At 45.2% G+C, this 12,987-nt stretch overlaps 2 non-coding genes across 2 annotated transcripts; both read right to left on the bottom strand.

Annotated features, from left to right (window-relative positions):
* Positions 1 to 1,631: 1,631 nt before the first annotated feature.
* On the bottom strand, positions 1,632 to 1,704 carry TRNAV-CAC (transfer RNA valine (anticodon CAC)). The gene has a single exon. It is a non-coding gene; the product is annotated as a tRNA-Val (tRNA).
* Positions 1,705 to 9,875: 8,171 nt separating this feature from the next.
* On the bottom strand, positions 9,876 to 9,948 carry TRNAV-CAC (transfer RNA valine (anticodon CAC)). The gene has a single exon. It is a non-coding gene; the product is annotated as a tRNA-Val (tRNA).
* Between the last annotated feature and the right edge of the window lie 3,039 nt (positions 9,949 to 12,987).

The raw sequence follows: 12,987 nt of genomic DNA, 5'->3' as shown, positions 1-12,987 counted from the left end.
TCCTGAAAGGGCAAGGGGGCATCCCCACGAGGACAAAGGCTTCCCCTGGTCTTGGAGGACAAGTCCCGCAGAAGCTGGCTTTGAGAGACACGCCAAACGAAAGGAGCAATCTTGAGTGGAGATGTCTGCAAGGAACTCTCAAGTGGTGTCGCCATTCTTATGTACGGAGAGAGAGTGAGAAACCCAACGTGGGAAAATGTTTACTGTGCACTTACGTATAGAATATAGGATGTTATTACTCTTGCAACTTTTTTGTATGTTTCAAAGGGTTTTCGTTTTGGTTTTCAATGAACTCGAGTCCCCGATGCTCTTGGGATGAAAACTCTGTAAATAAGTCTCCGGGTTTGTAACATGCAGGGAGAAAAGTGCCGAGGGGAGAGCTGACCAGCCCAGGCTGTTCATTACATCCCACCTCTTCCAGCCTGCGCGATGTCAAGGACCCTGAGGCCGGGACTCACCGGCATTTGGGGACTCAGTGCAGAAGCTCTACTGCATCTGAACCTTGAAATAAAACACAGCTCTGGTCGGGGCAGGAAGAGGAAGACTCCTGCCAGTGGAGATGCTGAAGGGGAAAAAAAAGGAAACAAAAAAAAAAAAAAAAAAAGAAAAAGAAAAAGAAAAAGAAAAAAGGCTTCCCTGACCGGGAATCGAACCCGGGCCGCAGCGGTGAAAGCGCCGAATCCTAGCCACTAGACCACCAGGGAACCCCTGAGGTGCCTCGACTTAGCGTCTCCAGATGAAAACTGTAAAAGTAAAGATTACACTTCAGAGACTTGGAGAGCAGGAACGGAAATTTCCCAGAAGCCCAGGGCTGAATGCAGCTGTGCAAGGCTCCCAGCCCTTGCCTGGCTGCTCATCACCCTTCACATCTGCAGTCTTGGGCGACGCTGTGGGCTCTGAGACAGGACACAAGGTCCGTCCTGGTCTAGCTTCAGTGCTCTGTGCTGCCGAGCCAAGGTCATGCTCTGTGAACCTCCGTTTTCTCTTGAGTCAGGTGCCGACTGGGATGTCAACAGGTGATGGGCGGATCCGTTCACTTCCTGATGTCTGCCCTGGCTCTGGGGGCTCTCCTGGTTAACGGCACCGGTACGGGCTCCTTCCCCTCCGCGACCAGCTCAGTTCGTGGAGCCTGACATTGTTTATTTCTGTGTCTTTGGCTCGAGTCCCCGGTGCACAGCTGGGTTCGGTCTCTTTTGTTCCGTCACGCAAATCAAACTGTTGCGTAAGTGTGGCGAGGTGGGGGAAAGCCAAGTGTGAAGGGATGAACTTGTGTGAAGCCAAGCCGGGGATGAACTCCTTGGTTTCCAGAGACATAACTCGCGTGAACATTTGCAAGAGATTTAGGCGCCTGCTTAGGAGGTGAGGGGATTTCCGGATGTAAAAATGAGCCGAAGTCAGCCTTGTCCTTTGCGCGCTTGGGTCAGCTGGCTGTGGCCTGGACTCCGCAGTGACTCAGAGCGGAGAAAGGAGGGCTGGCTCCTAGCGCTGAGCAGGCTCTCAGGCAACAACGGAACTCCTGGCCTGTCCCTAGGGGATGGAAAATGCAGCTGCGCCCGCTGCCTCAGCCCCTGCCTTTCGGCCGTTTCGCTTTTTTGAAAGGGAAGGTGAAAGTCTCAGAAAGGAAAAACGTTTGTTTCCGCCCGGTTTCGAACCGGGGACCTTTCGCGTGTGAGGCGAACGTGATAACCGCTACACTACGGAAACACGGCAGGTGCTCAGCTCAGTGACACATCCCTGAAATCCTTTTTTCATGCTCCCACTATCCTAGTCGCCAAGTTTTTAAACTGAAGGATGAACCTTGAAGCCCCAAGATCTCTCAGGCAAGGAGACTGCGGCTTCCTAGAGGCCCTGCTATTAGGGTTCCGAGCCTGCCCAGAAGGGAGGACCCCCGAGCCTCCCACAGTCGGCCTTTGGGCTCCCGCACCGACCGCAGAGTCCTCGGATCCACAGCTATGCCCCCGAGTGCAGGGTCGCCCCCGCTGACTCCTCAGCTCCCAGAAGCCGCGGGAGCCGGGGGTTCGCGCAAGTGCCCTTTGGGCCTAAGGGGAAAAGGTAGAGAATTAGGTTCATTCCAGTGAGCTTCTCTCTCTCTGGAGCTGAACCTGTGGGTCCTAGCTGCATTTCGCCGAAGCCTTCAAACAGAATTCCTTTAATCCACACTTGACTTAGTCGTTTTCAACGTGAATGCTACCTTTCTAGAAACACCCCGTCATAACTGAAGGAGGAAATCTGCAACTTCCAGGTAAATTCTATTTTCTTCCTCTGATTTCTTCAAACAACAACAACCAAAGAGACAGGTCACTGGTACATACTTGCACTTTTCTTCTAATGCTTGAGATATGTCTATCTATGAAAAGCTCTTGCTATAGATACATGTGCAAGAGATTGTCTACCATGAGCTAAACAATCGTCATGCCTGCCCAGGGTCCAAGAATCTGATGAAGCTGGATTCAGTGCCCCACTGCCTTTAGATCACCAGTTAGATCACCATCCAAACCAACCAGTTTTCCAGGTGCAGGTCACTAATATGAAGGAGAAGAGGTCAGCTAAACATTTAAACAACTGTAGTTTTTTCTGGGGAATGTTGAAGGTCAGCAGTGGTACAGTTAGAAGGGGAAATAAAAGACTTCACAATAAGGATAATAGCAGCTTTCTCGAGCCTTACTGAGTGACCAGCACTGTTCCTCAGTGCTTTACTGTGGAATAACTTATTAAGTCCACATAACAGCCCTGGAAGATAGTGTAGGACTTTACCACCCCTTGTTGCAGATGAGAACACTGAGGCACTGAAACGCTGAGCTAATCTTTTCAGGGTCTCACCCCCGTGACAGTGAGAGCCAGCACTCAGACCCAGGCACTTTGCCTCCAGAGCCCTTCCCCTTGGCCACCATGCTCACGGGTATCTGAGGAAACTTCACTGAGATTTGCATCCCTTCCTTGTTCAACCTCCAAGATTTCAAAAGGAAAAGAAGATTGAAAGGTAGGCCTACAAAACTCCCAAACTAATTAATGAAATGAAGAAGAAGAAGAGGAGAAAGAGTAAACAGGACCTTCGGAGAAGCCACGACGTTAGAAGCAGAGAGAATGACGATGAGCCTGTTAAACACATACTAACTGGAAACTGTCTATTTAAAGACTAAGAAGGACCTATCTTACAACAACTTAAGGCCTAAACTTTCCCTTTCCATGGCAGTCTCCACCCAGGTATACATTTCAAAGCTACCAATATAGTGTGTACAGATGTGAATATAAAAATCATACTTCAACAATAGTTGTAAAGAGATTATTTTTGAATTTTGTTTATTTTTTATACTGAAGGTTCTTATTAGTAATTTTATACATATTAGTATATATATGTCAATCCCAATCTCCCAATTCACCCCACCACAACGAGCCCCTCTGCCACTTTCCCCGTGTCCATAAGTTTGTTCCCTACAGCTGTGTCTCTCTCTCTGCCCTGCAAACTGGTTCATCTGAACCATTTTTCTAGCATCCACATATATGAATTAATATACGATATTTGTTTTCCTTTTTCTGACTTACTTCAAGTAGTAAAGAGACTTTGAATGAGTTAGCTCACATGGATCCTAATAAAAATTGGAAACACTTATTAGGATGTTGTCATTAAAAAAGACAGGATTTATAAAAGAGCCAGAGAAGAGAAGAGAGGGAAAGCACGTACACTCACACACGCACACACACACACACACACACACACACACACACACACACACACACAAACACACACACAAAACATGAGAAGGGAGTTTTCCCTTTCCTTGAGGAACAGATAGCTGAAAGCCATCAAACACCTAGTCTGGACGGGTTAATCTAGTGATGTTCCCAACTAATCAGGTAAAGGGTTTTGGCTATGTGTGGAGGCTCCAAAAATTCTTCAGAGTTTAGTGGTGACGTGAATGTGGCGGCTGTTCTTTGTGGACGACCTGCCAGTGTCCTCCCTTTGGCACCTCTGCGTTACTTAAGCCTAATTGAACTACTATCCTCATCAGAATTTCTCAATTTCATATACCCTCCCCCTTCCTTGACTCATATTGATTCTTAACAGAGCAAGATTTGATCATGAACTCTTGCTTCTCTCTTTGCCGCAGTAAGAACAGTGGAATGTCAGCTTAGGGTCATGGTTGTGAGCAACATACAAGTAAGTAGTCAGACATCCGATACTGAAGGGAAGCCAGAAATCTGAGGACAGCAAAAATATCCCAGTAACTACTTTGAACTTACTTTTCCTCCTAGCCCAGGACAAAGCAGAAGAAAAGTATCAACATCACTTTAACAATTACCAAGTGGCATTAAACTTTTAAAAACTGAGGCATAATATGCATAAAGTACAAAGAGTGTACAGTTCCCAAACCATTACCAGTGTACAGCACTGTGAATAACTGATGAAGCAACCTGAATAACTAAGGTATGGAAAATGACCACAAAAGGCTTCTTCTTCTTTGTAATTTAAGCTGACACATGTTGGAACATGAGAATGTTGGAATCATATATTCATATATATGGAATCACATATAAGATGACACCTAAAAATATTTACCAGAAATTGTAAGCGGAATAATTGATTCATCTGGTGTCTAGAATTACAAGTATGCATTCCTCTTTAAAGACATTAGTATATTTAATGTACTTGACTAGTATATTTAATATACTTCAACACATAAATTTAAATGATTAGATGTTGAAATCTTACTGAATATGTTTTCTTATTTAACCGGTACAACCAGTATAAGAAATTTAGGAAGAACAACTTAACTCAGATGTTCAAGAAAAAATAAAGCCAAGACTTACACACCAGAATGTTATATCACCATTATGTTCTACGTTATAAGATAATCCGAAAATATATATATAGTCGTTTTTAGACCAAAATTATTAAACCTATCTAAGTTTTCTGGGTAACCTCGATAAAAACATACCACAGGACATAAACATTTTAAATGTCATTATATATAAAATGTATAAATTATTTAAATTACTTAAAAGTATTAAGGGTCATCTTTGTAAAAACTTTCATTTCATTTCTCACTGTTCTTCCAAGTAATCAAGACCATTAATTTAATCTACAGCTAAATCTGTTATTGTTCCTTGTCACCAATGCAACAACAAAATTTTTCCTTATATAAGTACCACATTGAAAGCATAAGTAGTAATGCATTTTTCCCAGAAATTCTTAATTTTCTTATTTTAAATTTATATAAGTGATTATTACTGTTCTGAAATTAATTGCGGAATTAATTTTTAATTAATTTAAATTTTTAGAGGCCCAATTTGTCTATTCTCTCCCAAGGAATAGAAAGTATATTGTTTAGTTTCTGAGAAAATATATTTAAAGGGGAAAAAAATTCATCAAACTAGTGGCCATTATGTAAGGTGAAAGCAGAGGCAACGATATGTATTAACAGCAACTGACAGTGAGGGAAACAAAATGAAATAAGTCAGCCACATTAGGTCCTTGAAGGAAGCTCATTAATGAAAATCGGAGTACTTCCGTGATATGCTTTTGAGTCTCCAGGGCATGTATCTGTGCATGACATCATTGCTCCTTATCCATCTGTATTAAGGACTGAACTGGCTTACAGTTCTGGAAGGTTTAAATCTTGACTTGTACGGTTGCCACAAGTGCTCATGTTGCTGACTTTGTTGCTTGTTTGTAATGATGTGTCTTTCCTGTGCTTTCTGTAGTGTGATGTAAGCAATCTCTAAAGGACATTTGTTTGAATTTTTTCAGTTATTTAGAAACTTGGGAATACCAATGAAAGAAAGCTGCCTATTCCATGCTAAAAATTCAATATTCTTCCTGTATTAATCCCCTTATTACTGTGGAGCTCCTTATGAGGGAAACATTGCATGTAAAGATCATCCTTATTGTAGCTACTACACTTTTGCAGTTATTGACAAGGATTGCCTTGGCCCACGCGGTTTTTACAAATAGAGGAAAGACAAGAGGTGGACAGCTTCTCACTGCTGCGGTGTAACATACCAGGAAATACCAGAATCCTCAGGACAAGCATCAGACAAGAAAGACTCATGGTCCAGATTAGCTGTCATCTTCTACCTAACAGGGAATAGATCCCTGTAAACCACCACCCAACAGGGATTATCCCCAGAAGTTCACTTCCTAGAATTAAAACCAGAATCCCGCACTGAGAAGAGAAATTAGTGATGCACAAATGAGACGGAGAGAGAGAGAGAGAAAACCCTTGTCCAGTAACCACACAGTATGAAAAAGCCAAAATGCTCAATTTCTGCACATGAGATTTAACAGAACAGAGCAAACATGAGCTAATAACTCTAAGGGTCCAGGTCTGAAGCAGGAACCTGTGGGGGGGGCAGGATTCTGTTGGCTCCCACGATGTGCCTTAGATGGGCTAATTTTTATAGTCACAGCCAAAAAACACAGAAACAAACAAACAACTGACAAGGAATAACATAGAAACACTTATTCCCATGCTAATTCCCCATTTTATACGAGGAAGGAGAGGCATTACATTGTTTTCATCAAATTAAATATAACCAAAATTTATAAATAAAAGAGAAAAGGTGAGAAGGATAAAACCTCTGGGATCAGCGAGATTCTTCTCTTTGGATAAGTTGCTTGGCAGGACGTTATCAAAGAGGTCATTCTGGGCAGTCTTCTCTGGACCCTGTTGACTAGGACAGCAGAGCGAACAATTACAATTATTGGAGGATTTTAAAAATATTCAATGTTTAGCTTTCGAACATATGCAATAGAACATCTCTGTGTAATGCCCACAATGTCCCTCTGTTGTCCTTCCCCTTAGTTATGTCGGGAGGGCACTGCTCCCTTTATTAGTTAGACTATCTTAGAGAGATGTATACAAAGATTGCTGTGTTGGCAAATAAATGAAGAAAGGGACATTGAAAGACTGGAAAATAAGATGGAATATGATTCAGTCTCACTTCTGTGGAAGGAAAATTTGAAGCATTTACCAACATTAGAAGCATAGAAACACTAAAGGTAGCACTTGCACTTCCAGTTCTCTACGCTATGGAAACACCTGCACGAGTGGTCAGAGGTGTGTGTACGATAATGATGGTTGCAGCATATTCGTCATCGTGAAACCATGAAACCAAGTAATACACAACCAGGGAAGAAAGGCGTTTATCAAAAATAATGCAGAGGAGAATTATGATGATGAGTTCACTGCTAACATCATTCACAGAACAATTACTAATGTTCGCAGATTAAAAGTTTAGGACACATAAAATATGACTTTCTTGTCCAAGAATATAGACTTGGCCGAATAAAGACTATCCCACCAGACCGTGGATTCCTGGATCTCTTTCAGGAGGCCGTAGGTTAGGCAAGTATAGAGTCCAATAGAGACGACAGACAATAGAGCTGGGAAGGGGAGTGTGGCCCAAGACTGGCAGCAGTCGTGAGGTGGACAGGACCCCAAACGCAGTTCCGTAAACTTTCTGGGAGCAGATGTACAGGTAATAATCAGCATGGAACACCGGGAATGGTAGTCAACACGGAAAACCCTGAATGGGTTCTAACACCTTTCCCACCGTCCCTGGGTGGGCTCGAACCACACACCTTCCCATTAACAGCCGATTGCGCTAACCCACTGCGCCACAGAGACAGCAGCACGTGACTCTTCTGGACTCTCTGTGGAGTAGACACTTACTAATTCCCAGGATGTGCGTCTTTCTCGCAGGAAAATTGTACCAGTTGCACAGCCTCAGAAAAACGGACGGTTTAGAGCACTTAATCACACTGGACCTGAGACTGGGTCAAAGTCAGGAAAACACAACACTAAGCCCTATTATCATAGGGCAGCCACCCATGCAGACAATTCTGACAAGCCCTTGAGAATACTCCCCCTGCCTTTGATGCATTTCCCATCTGCTCCCCTCATCCTCCCACTCACTACAGGGAAGGATTCGTCACCTTTGTGTCCTTTCAGAACCCTTTACACTCCCTGCAGGGCACAGAGATCCAGGCAACAGCCAAGGGGCAGCTGCACTTCCCTGAAGGGCCTTTCCCGAGGTAGGCGGTTCCAGCGCTCAGGCTGACCCAAGACCCCACTGCCCGCCAAGGCAACCGGGAGGAGACCGGAGGGCAACCGGTCCGGGGGGATTCCTACTGGCACAGGGCGTGCCTGGCCTGCACTTGGGGGACAGCCGAATAAAACACGACCTAAATGTTCTCTACTGCCTGAAGAGAACAGATTCCAGGTTCCTGAAAGGGCAAGGGGGCGTCCCCGCGAGGACAAAGGCTTCCCCTGGTCTTGGAGGACAAGTCCTGCAGAAGCTGGCTTTGAGAGACATGCCAAACGAAAGGAGCAATCTTGAGTGGAGATGTCTGCAAGGAACTCTCAAGTGGTGTCGCCATTCTTATATACGGAGAGAGAGTGAGAAACCCAACGTAGAAAAATGTTTACTGTGCACTTAGGTATAGAATATACGATGTTATTACTCTTGCAACTTTTTTGTATGTTTCAAAGGGTTTTGGTTTTGGTTTTTCATGAATTTTTGGAACTCGAGTCCCCGATGCTCTTGGGATGAAAACTCTGTAAATAAGCCTTCGGGTTTGTAACATGCAGGGAGAAAAGAGCGGAGGCGAGAGCTGGCCAGCCCAGGCTGTTCATTACATCTCACCTCCAGCCTGCGCGATGTCAAGGACCCTGAGGCCGGGACTCACCGGCATTTGGGGACTCAGTGCAGAAGCTCTTCTGCATCTGAACCTTGAAATAAAACACAGCTCTGGTCGGGACAGGAAGAGGAAGACTCCTGCCAGTGGAGATGCTGAAGGGGAAAAAAAAGGAAACAAAAAAAAAAAAAAAAAAAAAGAAAAAGAAAAAGAAAAAAGGCTTCCCTGACCGGGAATCGAACCCGGGCCGCAGCGGTGAAAGCGCCGAATCCTAGCCACTAGACCACCAGGGAACCCCAGGGAACCCCCCCTGAGGTGCCTCGACTTAGCGTCTCCAGATGAAAACTGTAAAAGTAAAGATTACACTTCAGAGACCCGGAGAGCTGGAACGGAGATCTCCCAGAAGCCCAGGGCTGAATGCAGCTGTGCAAGGCTCCCAGCCCTTGCCTGGCTGCTCATCACCCTTCACATCTGCAGTCTTGGGCGACGCTGTGGGCTCTGAGACAGGACACAAGGTCCGTCCTGGTCTAGCTTCAGTGCTCTGTGCTGCCGAGCCAAGGTCATGCTCTCTTTCTGAAGCTCGGTTTTCTCTTGAGTCAGGTGCCGACTGCGATGTCAGCAGGTGATGGGCGGATCCGTTCACTTCCTGATGTCTGCTCTGGCTCTGGGGGCTCTCCTGGTTAACGGCACCGGTACGTGCTCCTTCCCCTCCGCGACCAGCTCAGTTCGTGGAGCCTGACATTGTTCATTTCCGTGTCTTTGGCTCGAGTCCCCGGTGCACAGTTGGGTTCGGTCTCTTTTGTTCCGTCACGCAAATCAAACTGTTGCGTAAGTGTGGCGAGGTGGGGGAAAGCCAAGTGTGAAGGGATGAACTTGTGTGAAGCCAAGCCGGGGATGAACTCCTTGGTTTCCAGAGCCATAACTCGCGTGAACATGTGCAAGAGATTTAGGCGCCTGCTTAGGAGGTGAGGGGATTTCCGGATGTAAAAATGAGCCGAAGTCAGCCTTGTCCTTTGCGCACTTGGGTCAGCTGGCTGTGGCCTGGACTCCGCAGTGACTCAGAGCGGAGAAAGGAGGGCTGGCTCCTGGCGCTGAGCAGGCTCTCAGGCAGCAACGGAACTCCTGGCCTGTACCTTGGGGATGGAAAAATGCAGCTGCGCCCGCTGCCTCAGCCCCTGCCTTTCGGCCGTTTTGTTTTTTGAAAGGGAAGGTAAAAGTTTCAGAAAGGAAGAACGTTTGTTTCCGCCCGGTTTCGAACCGGGGACCTTTCGCGTGTGAGGCGAACGTGATAACCACTACACTACGGAAACAGTGCCGGTGCTACAGTTTAGTGACACATCCCTGAAATCCGTAGGTCCTGCCAGCACTGCCCTACTCGCCAACTTTTTAAACTTAAGAATGGACCTTGAAGCCCCAAGACCTCTCAGGCAAGGAGTCTGCGGCTTCCAAGAGGTCCTGCTTTTAGGGTTCCGAGCCTGCCCAGAAGGGAGGACCCCCGAGCCTCCCACAGTCGGCCTTTGGGCTCCCGCACCGACCGCAGAGTCCTCGGATCCACAGCTATGCCCCCGAGTGCAGGGGTCGCCCCGCTGACTCCTCAGCTCCCAGAAGCCGCGGGAGCCGGGGGTTCGCGCAAGTGCCCTTTGGGCCTAAGGGGGAAAAGTAGAGAATTAGGTTCATTCCAGTGAGCTTCTCTCTCTCTGGAGCTGATCCTGTGGGTCCCAGCTGCATTTCTCCAAAGGCTTCAAACAGAATTCCTTTAATCCACACTTCACTTACTTGTTTTCAGGGTGAATGCTAGCTTGCTACAAACACCCCATCATAACTGAGGGAGGAAATCTACAACTTCCAGGTAAATTCTATTTTCTTCCTCTGATTTCTTCAAACAACAACAACCAAAAAGACAGGTCACTGGTACATACTTGCACTTTTCTTATAATCCTAAAGGTATGTCTGACTATCTATGAAAAGCTCTTGCTATAGAAACATGTGCAAGAGATTGTCTACCGTGAGCTAAACACTCGTCATGCCTACCCAGGGTCCAAGAAGCTGATGAAGCTGGATCCAGTCCCCCACTGCCTTTAGATCACCAGTTAGATCACCATCCACACCAACCAGTTTTCCAGATGCAGGTCACTTATATGAGGGAGAAGAGGTCAGCTAAACAATCGTAATTTGCTCTGGGGAATGTTGAAGGTCAGCAGTGGTACAGTTAGAAGGGGAAATAAAAGACTTCACAATAAGGATAATAGCAGCTTTCTCGAGCTTTACTGAGTGACCAGCACTGTTCCTCAGTGCTTTACTCTGGAATAACTTCCTAAGTCCACATACCAGCCCTGGAAGATAGTGTAGGACTTTACCACCCCTTGTTGCAGATGAGAACACTGAGGCACTGAAAAGCTGAGCTAACCTTATCAGTGCCTCACCCCCGTGACAGTGAGAGCCAGCACTCAGACCCAGGCACTTTGCCTCCAGAGCCCTTCCCCTTGGCCACCATGCTCATGGGTAACTGAGAAAACTTCACTGAGATTTGCATCCCTTCCTTGTTCAACCTCCAAGATTTCAAAAGGAAAAGAAGATTGAAAGGTAGGCCTACAAAACTCCCCAAACTAATTAACGAAATGAAGAAGAAGAAGAGGAGAAAGAGTAAACAGGACCTTTGGAGAAGCCACGACGTTAGACGCAGAGAGAATGACGATGAGCTTGTTAAACACATACTAACTGGAAACTGTCTATTTAAAGACTAAGAAGGACCTATCTTCCAACAATGTAAGGCCTAAACTTTCCCTTTCCATGGCAGTCTCCACCCAAGAATACATTTCAAAGCTACCAATACAGTGTATACAGATGTGAACATGAGAATCATACTTCAACATTAGTGGTAAAGAGATTATTTTTGAATTTTGTTTATTTTTTATACAGCAGGTTCTTATTAGCAATTTTATACATATTAATGTATATATGTCAATCCCAATCTCCCAATTCACCCCAGCACCACGAACCCCTCTGCCACTTTCTCTGCGTTGGTGTCCATATGTTTGTTCTCTACAGCTGTGTCTCTCTTTCTGCCCTGCAAACCGGTTCATCTGTACCATTTTTCTAGGTTCCACATATATGCATTAATATACGATATTTCTTTCCCTCTTTCTGACTTACTTCAAGTAGTAAAGTGATTTTGATTGAGTTAGCTCACATGGTTCCTAATAAAAATGGGAGACAGTTATTAGGATGTTGTTATTAAAAAAGACAGGATTTATAAAAGAGCCAGAAAAGAGAAGAGAGGAAACACACACACACACACACACACGCACACGCACACGCACACACACACACACAACGCCTGAGAAAGGGGAGTTTTCCCTTTCCTTGAGGAACAGAGAGCGGAAAGCCATCAAACACCTATTCTGGACGGGTTAATCTCGTGACGTTCTGAACTAACAAGGTAAACGCTTTTGGCTATGTGTGGAGGCTCCAAAAATTCTTCAGAGTTTAGTGGTGACGTGAATGTGGCGGCTTTTCTTTGTGGACGACCTGCCAGTGTCCTCCCTTTGGCACCTCTGCGTTACTTAAGCCTAATTGAACTACTATCCTCATCAGAATTTCTCAATTTCATATACCCTCCCCCTTCCTTGACTCATATTGATTCTTAACAGAGCAAGATTTGATCATGAACTCTTGCTTCTCTCTTTGCCGCAGTAAGAACAGTGGAATGTCCGCTTAGGGTCATGGTTGTGAGCAACATACAAGTAAGTAGTCAGACATCCGATACTGAAGGGAAGCCAGAAATCTGAGGACAACAAAAATATCCCAGTAAGTACTTTGAACCTACTTTTCCTCCTAGCCCAGGACAAAGCAGAAGAAAAAGTGTCAACATCACTTTAACAATAACCAAGTGGCATTAAATTTTTAAAAAATGAGGCATAATATGCATAAAGTACAAAGAGTGTACAGTTCCCAAAGCATTACCAGTGTACACCAACGTGAATAACTGATGAAGCAACCTGAATAACTAAGGTATGGAAAATGACCGGACCACAAAAGGCTTCCTCATGACTCTTCCCATGCAAGAGCTCAGAGGAATCATGCACATACCCCTCCCAACCTCTCTGCCTGTTACTTTCACATAAATTGGTTCACAGGGCATGCACTGGGTTTGGGGGCCTGGAGGGGCATGGGTCTGACTTCTTTCACTCCACATTATGTCTATGAAATTTAACCCTATTTTTCACGTACTTCTTTGTCTCTGTGTGTATTCCTTGTAAGAATATAACTCTACATAGATTTCTACCGTTGGACATTTCACTTGTTTCCAGTTGAGGATATTCTGAAAAGGTATGAACATTTTTTTTGAC

This window comes from Globicephala melas, chromosome 1 (genome assembly GCF_963455315.2).
Source record: "Globicephala melas chromosome 1, mGloMel1.2, whole genome shotgun sequence".
In the NCBI taxonomy this organism is placed as follows: Eukaryota; Metazoa; Chordata; class Mammalia; order Artiodactyla; family Delphinidae; genus Globicephala; species Globicephala melas.
This window is presented reverse-complemented; position numbering and strand designations above follow the sequence as displayed.